Source organism: Marmota flaviventris, chromosome X, assembly GCF_047511675.1.
Source record: "Marmota flaviventris isolate mMarFla1 chromosome X, mMarFla1.hap1, whole genome shotgun sequence".
Lineage (NCBI taxonomy): Eukaryota > Metazoa > Chordata > Mammalia > Rodentia > Sciuridae > Marmota > Marmota flaviventris.
The window spans coordinates 52621354-52633440 of record NC_092518.1 but is presented as its reverse complement, the minus strand read 5'-3'; the positions used below and the strand labels follow the sequence as shown (position 1 = coordinate 52633440).

Genomic DNA, 12087 nt, shown 5'->3' with positions numbered 1-12087 from the left:
ACCTGATCTCAAATTTTACTACAGAGCTATACTAAGAAAAACTGCATGGTATTACCATCAAAGTAGACATGAAGACCAATGGAACAGAATAGAAGAACAGGGAAAAATCCACATACATACTGTCATTTAAAACTTGACAGAAGTGCCAAAAATATATGATATGTTAGAGAGAACATAGCCTCCTTAATAAACAGTGCTGGGAAAACTGGATATCCAAATATAGAAGAATGAAATTAGATCATTAGATCTCACCTTACACAAAAGTCAAATCAAAATGGATCAAAGCCTTAGGAATTAGAACAGAAACACTGCAACTGCTAGAAAAAAAAAACATAAGGTCAACATTCCATCATACTGATACAGACACTGACTTCCTCCATAAGAACCCTAAACCTCAAGATATAAAACCAAGAATCAATAAGTGGGATACCATCAAATTAAAATGTTTCTGAATAGCAAAGGAAATGAATAAACGTGTGAAGGAAGTGCCTAGATATTGGGAAAAAATCTTTGCCAGCTGTTCTTCTGACACAAGATTAATATCCAGCATATATAAAGAACTCAAAAAACTGCTGGGTGTAGTGGCGCATGCCACTCAGGAGGCTGAGACAGGAAGATCACCAGTTCAAAGCTAACCTCAGCAATGGCAAGGCACTAAGCAATTCAATGAGACCCTGTCTCTAAATAAAATACAAAATAGGGCTGGGGATGTGGCTCAGTGGTTGAGTGCCCCTGAATTCAGTACACAGTACCCCAAAATAAGAGCTCACAAAACTTCCTTTTTTAATAAACACATAGGGTTTTTTAAATTAATTTTTTGTGGATATACACAATGTTGTGATTCACTGTGGTATGTTCATATATGTATATGGGAGAGTTGTGTCCAATTCATTCTACTGTCTTTCCTATTCCTATGCCCCTTCCCTTCCCTTCATTCCCCTTTGTCTACTCCATTGAACTTCTATTCTTCCCATCCCATTCTTGATATGTGTTAGCACCCACATATCAGAGAGAATATTCGACCTTTGGTTTTTAGGGATTGGCTTATTTCACTTAGCATGATAGTCTCCATATCCATCCATTTACCACAAAATGCATAAAGTCATTCTTTTTAAAGCTGACTAACATTCCTTTGTGAATATTTCCCACATTTTCTTTATCCATTCATCTGCCAAAAGGCACCTAGGTTAGCTCCATAGCTTTGCTGTTGTGAATTGTGCTGCTATAAACATTGATGTGACTGAATCACTTTAGTATGCTGATTGCAAATCCTTTATACCAAGGAGTGAGATAACTGGATCAAATGGTGGTTCCATTTCTAGATTTTTGAGGAATCTCCATACTTCTTTTCAATGTGATTGCACCAATTTTCAGTCCCACCAGCAATGTATGGGTGTACCTTTTTTCCCCACATCCTCACCAACATTTATTGTTACTTGTAGTCATCATAATTGTCATTCTAACTGAAATCTCAGTGTAGTTTTCATTTGCATTTCTCTAATTGCTAGAGATGTTGAACATTTTTTCATGTATTTGTTAACTATTTGTATTTCTTCTGTGAAGTGCCTGTTCAGTTCCTTTGCCCATTTATTGATTGGGTTATTTGCTTTTTTAGTGTTTTTCTTGAGTTCTTTAAATATCCTAGAGATTAATGCCCTATCTGAGATGCAGATGGTGAAGATGTTCTCCAATTCTCTAGGCTCTCTCTTCATGCTTTTGTTGTTATGTAGAAGCTTTCTAATTAAGGATTGGCTTATTTCACTTAACATGATAGTCTCCAGATCCATCCATTTACCGCAAAATGCATGAAGTCATTCTTTTTTACAGCTGACTAATATTTCTAATTTGATGTCAATCCATTTATTTTTATTTTACTTCTTGTGCTTTAGGAGTCTTGCCAAAGAAGTCAGTACCTGACCTGGTATGTTGGGGTGTTGGGCCTACATTTTCTTCTAGCTGGTGCAGGTTTCTGGTGAAATTCCTAGGTCTTTGATCCACTTTGAATTTTGTGCAGGGTGAGAGGTAGGGGTTAATTTACAATCTACTACATATGGATTTCTAGTATTCCCAGCACCATTTTTTAAAAGACTATCTTTTGTCTAAAGTATTCTTTTGTTTTGGGTTTTTTTTTGGGGGGGTGGGGGGGTGGGTAGCAGGGTTGAACTCAGGGGCACTCAACCACTGAGCCACCTCCCCAGCCCTATTTTGTATTTTATCAGAGACATGGTCTTACTGAGTTGCTTAGATCCTCACCTTTGCTGAGGTTGGCTTTGAACTCGCAATCCTCCTGCCTCAGCTTCCTGAGCCTCTGGGATTACAGGCATGCACCACCACACCTGGCTTAATGTATGTTTTTGGCACCTTTGTGAAGTATTGATGCTGGTGTTGAGGATCAATCAGGATCTGGGTTCCATTCCCCCAGAATGTTAAAGAATGAACACACAAGAAATCCTGAGGGAAGCATAGAAAGACAGTTTTTCCTCCTCCTCCTCCTCCTCCTCCTCCTCCTCCTCCTCCTCCTCCCAGAGATTGAACCCAGGGATGCTTAACTATGGAGCCACATCCCCACTCCAATTTTTTTTAAGTGGTGCTGAGGACTGAATCCAGGGCCTTATTATATACTCCAGCCCACTTTTTAATATTCTATTAGAGATAGGGTCTTGCTGAGTTGCTTAGAATCTCTCTAAATTGCTGAGGCTGGGTTTGAACTCTCAATCCTGCCTCAGGCTCCCCAGCTGCTGGGATTACAAACATAAGCCACTGCACCCAGCTCACTATCTTCTTAATATGTTTTTGTATGTGGCTTTCAATATTTTAATAAGAATTTTTGCATCTATGTTCATCAAAGATACTGGTCTGAAGTTTTCTTTCCTTGATTTATCTTTGTCTGGTTTTGGTATTAGAGTGATACTGGCTTCATAGAATGAGTTTGGAAGAGTTCTCTGTTTCTATTTCATGGAGGAGAATTGGTATTTGTTCTTCCTTAAAGTTCTGGTAGAACTTGGCTGAGAATCCACCTGATCCTGGGCTTTTCTTTGATGGAAGGCTTTTAATGGCTGCTTCAATTTCATTACTTAAAATTGCTGTTTTATTATTCTATATCCTCCTGGTTCAATTTGGATAGGTTATATGTTTCTAGGAATTCATATATATCCTTGAAATTTTCTACCTTATTGGAGTATAAATTTTCAAAATAGTTGATGATGATCCTCTTGATTTCTATTTTGATTTCTGATTTTGATAATTTGAGGTTTCTCTCTCTTTCTTTTGGTTAGTTTGGCTAAGGATTTATCAATTTTGTTTATTCTTTCCAAAAATAAAAACAGCTCTTTGTTTTGTTGATTTTTTCTATTTTTTTAAAATCTCAACTTCATTGGGCTCTGATTTTAATCATTTCCTGTCTTCTACTGATATTGATGTTGGTTTTTTCTTATTTTTCTAGAGTGTTGAGATGTAATGTTACATTATTTATTTGGGGTTTTTCTATTCTTTTAATGTATTTGCTCAATGTTATGAACTTTCCTCTTAGAACTGCTTTCACAGTGTCCCAGAGATTTCTATATGTTGTATCACTATTCTCATTTACTTCTAAGCATTTTTTTTATTTTTCCTCTGATTTCTTTTTTAATGTTTATTTTTAGTTGTAGCTGGACACAATACCTTTATTTATTTTTACATGGTGCTGAGGATCGAACCCAGGGCCTTACACTTTCTAGGCAAGCACTCTACCACTGAGCCACAATCCCAGACCTCCTCTGATTTCTTCTGCTATCCATTCATCATTCAAAAGTGTTTTATTTAATCTCTAGACATTAATTTTCATTTATTATCTTTTTTAAAATATATATTTTTAGTTGTAGATGGACATGATACCTTTATTTATTTTATGTAGTGCTTAGGATTGAACCCAGTGCCTCCCACTTGCTAGTTAAATGGTCCACCACTGAGCTACATCCTCAGCCCCTATTTTTTATCTTATCATTGATTTCTAATTTCATTCCATTCTGATTTGATAGAATGCAAGGTATTATCCCTATTTTTTTTTTGTATTTGCTAAAATTTGCTTTCTGACCTAGAATATGGTCTATTTTAGAAAATGTTCTATGTGGTACTGAGAAGAAAGTAAATTCAGTCATTGATGGATGAAATGTTATATATATGTCTGTTAAGTCCAAATTATTAATTTTATTTTTAAGAAACTCAAAAAACTTAACACCAAAAAGAGAAAAAAAAACAATCAATAAATGGGCAAAAGAACTAAATTTACACATCTCAAAAAAGAAGAAACACAAATGCCCAACAAATATATGAAACAAAGTTCAATATCTCTAGCAATCAGAGAAAAGCAAATAAAAACTACACAAAGATTTTATATTACTCTAGTTAGAATGGCAATTAGCAAGAACACAAATAATAATAAATGCTGGCAAGAATGAGAGAAGGCACACTCATACATGGCTTGTTTGACTGTAAATTAGTCCAACTACTCTGGAAAGCACTATGGAGAGCCCTCAAAAAACTAGGAATGAAAGCACCATATGATCCACTATTCTATTCCTTGGTATTTGTCAAAAAGAACTAAAATCACCATGTTATAGTCATACAGCCACATTGATATTTATAGCAGTGTAACACAATGTTATGTAAGCGCTGGATGATTTTTGTCTTGTACGCCCAAATAATGAATTAAGCAGACCATGGAGTGTGAGAATTTAGCAGCAGATTTATTAGAAGCAAGCAAGGAAAGTTCCCACAACATGAGACGGGTTCCAAAGAAGGTACCATTGGTGGCTCTCTGTCTAGGGGTTTTTATACTGGTTTTTTTTTTTTAAGAGAGAGTGAGACAGAGAATTTTTTAATATTCATTTTTTAGTTTTCAGGGGACACAACATGTGGTGCTGAGGATCGAACCCAGCACCGCATGCATGCCAGGCGAGAGCGCTACTGCTTGAGCCACATCCCCAGCCCTTTATACTGTTTTGATGAGGAACTAACCTTTCATTGGATAGTCTCTCTTAATTGTTCTCTTTTTCTGACTCAATTTAATTGGTACAATTTTAATTTCTTATCCCAGTAATGGAATGTTTTAATGTGTTTGTTAACCTGAGTTTCTCCTGTACTTGTTCCTTAAAACAAAATAATTGTTTGGGTTTAGATCAACTCTTTGGGGTTGGCTAATGTTAGAGGAGTCAAAGAAGTCTGTGGTAACAGCAGAATGCAGGGGCATCCAACTGTGAGTGGAGCCTTCCAGTCAGGCAGCTGAATACAAACAAACAAAAAAATCAAGCTTTAGCTAGGATTTTAATCTGTGTTGTGGGATTCCATTCTCTCAGGTCTCCATTTCTATCTCATTTCTATCTACCTATAGATACTCCTGTCTCAGCAGTACAATTCACAATAGCCAAGTAATAGACCTAGCCCAGATACTCATCAGTAGATGAATGGATTAAGAAAATGCAGGGCTGGGGATGTGGCTCAAGCGGTAAGGAGCTGGCTGGCATGGACTGGGTGCTGGGTTCGATCCTCAGCACCACATAAAAATAAAATAAAGATCTGTCTCTCTCTAAAAAAAAAAAAAGAAAATGCAGATATATATATAAATAATACAACAGTGAATTCCACCTTTATGTTTATTGATAAAGAACCAATTAAAAATAAATAAACAAGTGAAAGGAAGAGCAGTAGAGGAGGGAGAATATGGGGAGAGAAGAGAGAAGACTATGTGGGGGCCCTGGGGACTAAAATGGAGTAAATCAAATTCCATGCATGTGTGATTTTGGCAAAATGAACCCAATTATTATTAATAACTATAATGCATTAACAAAAAATTTAAAAAGGAAGAAGAAGAAGAGGAGGAGGAGGAGGAGGAAGGAGGAGGAGGAGGAGATGATGATGATGATGATGATGATCAGAACAAATCTTCTGCAATGTGGAATCCAAGATGGTAGGCAGATAATCAGCAATGTCTTCAGAGGAAATCATTCAGAGATGGGTGGAAATCACATGGAATCACTTGTCAAACATCACCAAAAATAAACATGTAGAAGGTTATGGAAAGAGAGTTCTTAGAAAAAAAAAATCCTTCCCCTAGATGGAACTGCTAAATATCCCAAAACTTGCCTCCTTCAAGAATAAGCATCTAACTGCTTATGTTCTAGTTCTGCACACTGGCACACTGATTCAAAAATGGACAGCTAGTCAGATGACATGGAGTCCCAATCCTCTTAAGTTTGAGAAATGAACTGCACAGGAGGGGTATAAAATAGAATGAATTTGGGGACCCTTCTAACATTGAGATCAACTTCATCCTGCTGACAGTAAAGGCGCAGGGGCTGCCCCCACCCTGGCTTGGGGGATGACAAGGAAGCTGAGAATGGATATTGTCCCCTGCCCCACCTGTCTAGCACTGGCTACCTAAGTCTACATATGTATGTTTCCTGCCTTTTCTCCCATTTGTCTGCCTCTTCTCTTTTAAAAGCTTTCTTTATCCCAGAGCCTCTTGAAGATAGAATTTTTCATGCTTTTATTAATGCATTAGTTACAGATAATAATGGGGTTCATTTTGACATAATCATATATGCATGGAATAAAATTGACTCTACTTAAGTCCTTAGTACTTTTTTCCTACCTTACTCCTTTCCCCTGTTCCCCTTCCTTGACTTTACTAGTCTTTCTTCTATTTATCTATTTATTTTATTTTAGTTGGTATTTTATAGGCATACATAAAATGAAACTCACTGTGTTATATTTGTGGAGAGCCACAGCCGAAGCGGCCTCAGCAAACTTCCAGCTGATTGGCTCCTCTGCAGTGAGGCTCATTGGGCTGTTTCCCCGCCCTTTCAGACCACGGAGCTGCTCATTGGGGGACTCTTTTGGCTCCGCCCATGCGACGCAGCCAATCGGCCTCAAGGGCGGGAAGAGGCCGGTTGAGAGGTTCACCAGAAGAGCCGGTGGTAGCAGTTGGGCTCTGAGGGAATTCCTGGAGAGCTCGCTTGGTGCCGGTGTGTTCTAAAAATAAAGTTAGTTCCTGCTTGACAACTGGCTCGTGAATTGTGCCCAGCCAGACTGCAGCATTATTCATATATGTGCATAGGATAATTTGGTCAATTTCATTCTGCAGTTCCTCCCTTTTCCCATCCCTTCTCCCTCCCACTCTATCCCCCACCTCTCATCTACTGATCTCTCTTCTATTTTCATGATATTGCCGCACTCCCAATTTCTTCCCCTTACTTTGCTCTAGCTTCCACATATGAGAGAAAACATTCAACTCTTGACTTTCTGGGTCTGATTTATTTCACTTAGCATGATGCTCTCCTGTTCCATCCATTTACCAGAAAATGCCATAATTTCATTCTTTTTTATGGCTGAGTAAAGCTCCATTGTGTGTATATACCACTTTTTCTTTGTACACTCATCTGTTCATGGGTACCTAGGTTGGTTCCATAGCTTGGCCATTGTGAAGTGTGCTGCTATAAACATTGATGTGGCTGTATCATTATAGTATGCTGATTTTGATTCTTTTTTATAAAAATCAAGGATTAGGTAGCTGGGTCATTTGGTGGTCCCATTCCTAGTCCTTTGAGGAATGAAGATGAAAATTTTGAAATGAAAACTTTCTATTATCTGCTTAAAACCTGCCTCTGAACAAAACCTATTTTCTAACCAATTTGACTCCAAATATTTGTACAACACCAAACAGTGAAGCCTAGCCTCTTCCCCCATGTAGTGCCAAAGAGTAACAAAACTTGGCATCAATGGGTGAATGGTTTAAAAAACAGTGGTGCCAGGTGTGTGCATGCCTGTAATCCCAGTGGCTTGGGAGGCTGAGGCAGGAGGACCATGAGTACACGGCCAGCCTCAGCAACAGTGAGGCGCTAAACAACTCAGTGAGACACTATCTTTAAACAGGGTGGAGATGTGGCTCAGCAGCTGAGTGCCCCTGAGTTCAATCCCCAATACTTCCCCCCAAAAAAACAGTGGTATAGCCATACCATGGAATATTTATCAACAATAAAAATAAATTAATTATTGATAGCACACCTTGGTTGAATCTCATGGGTATGATTCTCAGTGAAAAAAGATAATTTCATAGTGTTACATACTCTATTATTACATTTACATAACTTTTTTTTTTAGTTTTATGGGTTTTATTTTTTTAAAATACACAACAGCAGAATGCATTACAATTCTTATTACACATATAGAGTACAATTTTTCATATTTTTGTATATAGAGTATGTTCATGTGAATTCATGCCTTTATACATGTACTTTGTTTTTTTGCATTACAATTCTTTTTTTAATATTTATTTTTTAGTTGTAGTTGGACACAATACCTTTATTTCACTTATTTATTTTTATGTGGTGCTGAGGATCAAACCCAGGATCCTGCACATGCCAGGCGAGTGCTCTACTGCTGAGCCACAACCCCAGCCCCTGCATTATAATTTTTATTACACATATATATCACAATTTTTCATATCTCTGTTTATATATAAAGTATGTTGACACCCAATTCGAGTCTTCATACATGTACTTTGGATAATGATGTCCATCATATTCCACTGCCCTTGCTAATCCCCTGCCCCCTCCCTTCCCCTCCCACCCCTCTGCCCTATCTAGAATTCATCTATTCCTCCCATGCTCCCCCCTCCGTACCCCACTATGAGTCAGCCTCCTTGTATCAGAGAAAACATTCGGCATTTGTTTTGGGGGGATTGGCTAAGTTCACTTAGCATTATCTTCTCCAACGCCATCCATTTACCTGCAAATGCCATAATTTTATTCTCTTTTAATGCTGAGTAAAATCCCATTGTGTATATATGTCACATTTTTTTTATCCATTCATCCACTGAAGGGCATCTAGGTTGGCTCCACAGTTTAGCTATTGTGAATTGTGCTACTATAAACATTGATGTGGCTGTGTCCCTGTAGTAGGCTGTTTTTAAGTCCTTTGGGTATAGTCCAAGGAGAGGGATAGCTGGGTCAAATGGTGGTTTCATTCCCAGATTTCTGAGGAATCTCCATACTGCTTTCCATATTGGCTGTACCAATTTTCAGACCCACCAGCAATGTATGAGTGTACCTTTTTCCCCACATCCTCTCCAACACTTATTGTTGTTTTACATGACATTTTTGAAATGACAAAATTATGGAGATGTGGAAGATATTTGTGATTGCCAGGTGTTATGGACAGGGTCTTGGGGTAGAAGAAGATTGAGGTGGATATGGTAATGAAAGAACAACATTCAAGAAAACTTTGTGGTGATGTAACTGTTTTGTACACCTACTGTGGTGTTGGTGAACTAGCAAACCTACACATGTGATAAAATTACATAGAACTAAACACACACACATACACAAATGAGTACACATGTAACTAGGGAAATATGAATCATATGTATAAATGAATATCAATTTTCTTCTTGTAATATTGGACTATATACATTTGGAAGATGTTATCATTTGGCAAAATCAGATAAAGAATACATGTGCTTATACAACTGCATGAGAATCTACAATTATCTCAAAATTTAACTTTTTAAATTAAAACAACTTAGAAAAAATGTATGAAAATTATGTATAACTTAAGGTTTGAAGAGACTCAGCCAAATCAAGGGATCAAGTCACAATTCAACTACATGAAATTAGTAATAACTATAGATGGCAAAATTAGCATAGCTGGGCATGGTGGCACATGCCTGCAATCCCAGTAACTTGAGAGGCTGAGACAAAAGGATCATATGTTTGAGGACAGCCTTAGCAACTTAGTGAGAACTTATCTCAAAATTTTAAAAAATGAAAAATAAAAAGTAAAAAGGACTAGGGATGTAGCTCAGTGGTACAGTGCTTATTTAGCCTATGCTAGACCCTGGGATCAATCCCCAGTAAAATACACACATACATATACACACAAGAGTGAGCATGGGCTGGGGATTCAGCAGAGGAGCATTTGCCTAGCATGTGTGAGACCCTGGGTTTGATACCCAGTATGCCAGTACAAAGGAGGAGGAGGAGGAGGAAGAGAAGGAGAAAGAGAAATAGGAGGAGAGGGGAGAGGAGGAAGAAGAACAAAACTAAATAAGAATAACAACAACCAAAGGTGAGCACTTAATTTGGAGAATCAAGAGAGCAAAGCAAGTTGCAGGTACAGTCCAGGTTGTAACATTGGTTATCTGGGATTTCCTAAAGACAGGAACAACAGTATAAAATATTTGTAATCTCTTGACTCATAGATCAAATGGGAATATTTGAGTATAAGAAAGGTCTGGTTTACACTTGGTTTAGCAGCATATGATCATATTCCTAATCTCCTAGAAAATGATCCTCATACTCTAGTAATATATGTTTTATAAGATATGCTATTCTGCTGATGTTGGACCTCTTGTGTAATATCTTGAGGTCTTGTCACTGTAACAAGACATCTGAGAGAATCAACTTAAAAGGAGGAAAGTTTTACTTTGGCTCATGGTTTCAGAGGTTTCAGTCCATGGTTGATTTGTTCCATTCCTTTGGGCCTGGACTGGCACAGTTCCTCATGACTGGAGCTTGTGGTGGAGAAGACCTGTTCACCTCATTGTAACCAGGAAGAAAACATACAGGAAAGGGCCAGGTCCCCAAATCCCCTTCAAGTACATGCCCTCAAGGGCCTAACTTCCTTTCCACCATTTAAAAGTTCCATCACCTCAGGGAGGGGAATAAGCATTAACATATGTGTCTGTGAGGAATCTTTAAGAGCCAAACCATAGCAACTGGGATAATTCACTTACTATAGGAGTATGACCCTGGGCTAGATACTTAACCTCTCTCTTATGTGGAAAATGGGTCAATAGCAGTACCCAACTCACAGGGTTGTTCTGAGACTTAATACCTATAACATATTTAGAATTGTGCTTGGCTCAAAGAATTAAGTAAGGGTTAATACTGGTTGTCAATATATCCATCTAAACTATTAAAATAAATTTATTACTCAGTCTCTTTGTATCAAGTCTCTTCTCCTTTAGTTTACTGTCATACCTGGTAGGTCTGTAATGAGAAAAATATCATTAAGGGAGAAATCCCTAGGATAAAGCACTGCTTGGTTACTTCTCTTTGTCTGATTGTCTTTTTTTTTTTTTTTTTTTTTTGGTAATGGGGATTGAACCCAGGGTCTCCTACATGCCAGGAAAGCACTCTACCAACTGAGCTATATCCCCAGCCCTGTCTGATTGCCTATTTAACTGATACCTTTTCTTTTTTGTACCAGGGATTGAACCCAGGAATGCTTAACAACTGAGTCACATTCCCAGCCCTTTTTATTTGAGACAGTGTCTCACTAAGTTTCTTAGGTCCCAAATTGATGAGGCTAGCTTTGGACTTGCAATCCTGCTTCAGCCTCTGCAGCTGCTGGGATTACAGGTGTGTGCCACTACATCCAGCTATGCCCTTTCATTTCTATTTCCTGCTTTGAGGACTGTTTTAATGGGGGTTATAATGCATACTGCATTAACAGGAGAAAGAAAATGACCACAGGATGAAGTGGCAAGGAATCTAGCTCCAGTTCAACAAATATTCAGATAAGAAGAAAAATAGCTCAAGGGCTAGAGATATAAATCAGTTAGTAGAGTGCTTAACTTGCAAGCACCACAGGGGTGGGGGGAAGATAACTCAGATGGTCTATAAAATAGGTTTCTGAAGTAGAGAGGAAATTGGGGATTTAGGAAAGCCCAGCAGAAATGAATTCTACAGCTTTAAAACTTTTCCTCATGCTCCTGATCTCCTAGGCAACCATGAACGTCACCCTCTTGGGAGATATAATGAAATTATCAGGTGGTTTCAGGAATAAAACTGGGAAAAGTTATTGTGTTTTATGTCTGACTCTTTTTTGGAAGATCTAGGTAGGCAACATTACTTCCTGAATATGTGCAGGGATTAAAGCCCCCGCCCCCTTATTCATCTTAACTTTGCCCTTTACCCTTGTCCTGAAGGTTGAGGGACTCATGTTAGGAGAGAGAAGAAATCAGTTTCTTAGCCTTTAAAAAAAATTTTAAAACTTTTCCGCAGATGGCTGAAATATTCTAGAAGTGAAGGGCCTATTCTTTGTCTTGGC

At 38.1% G+C, this 12087-nt stretch overlaps 1 pseudogene; it reads right to left on the bottom strand.

Annotated features, from left to right (window-relative positions):
- Window positions 1–6856: 6856 nt before the first annotated feature.
- LOC114081485 (protein LSM14 homolog B-like) overlaps window positions 6857–12087 on the bottom strand; it is a 49194-nt pseudogene continuing 43963 nt past the window's right edge.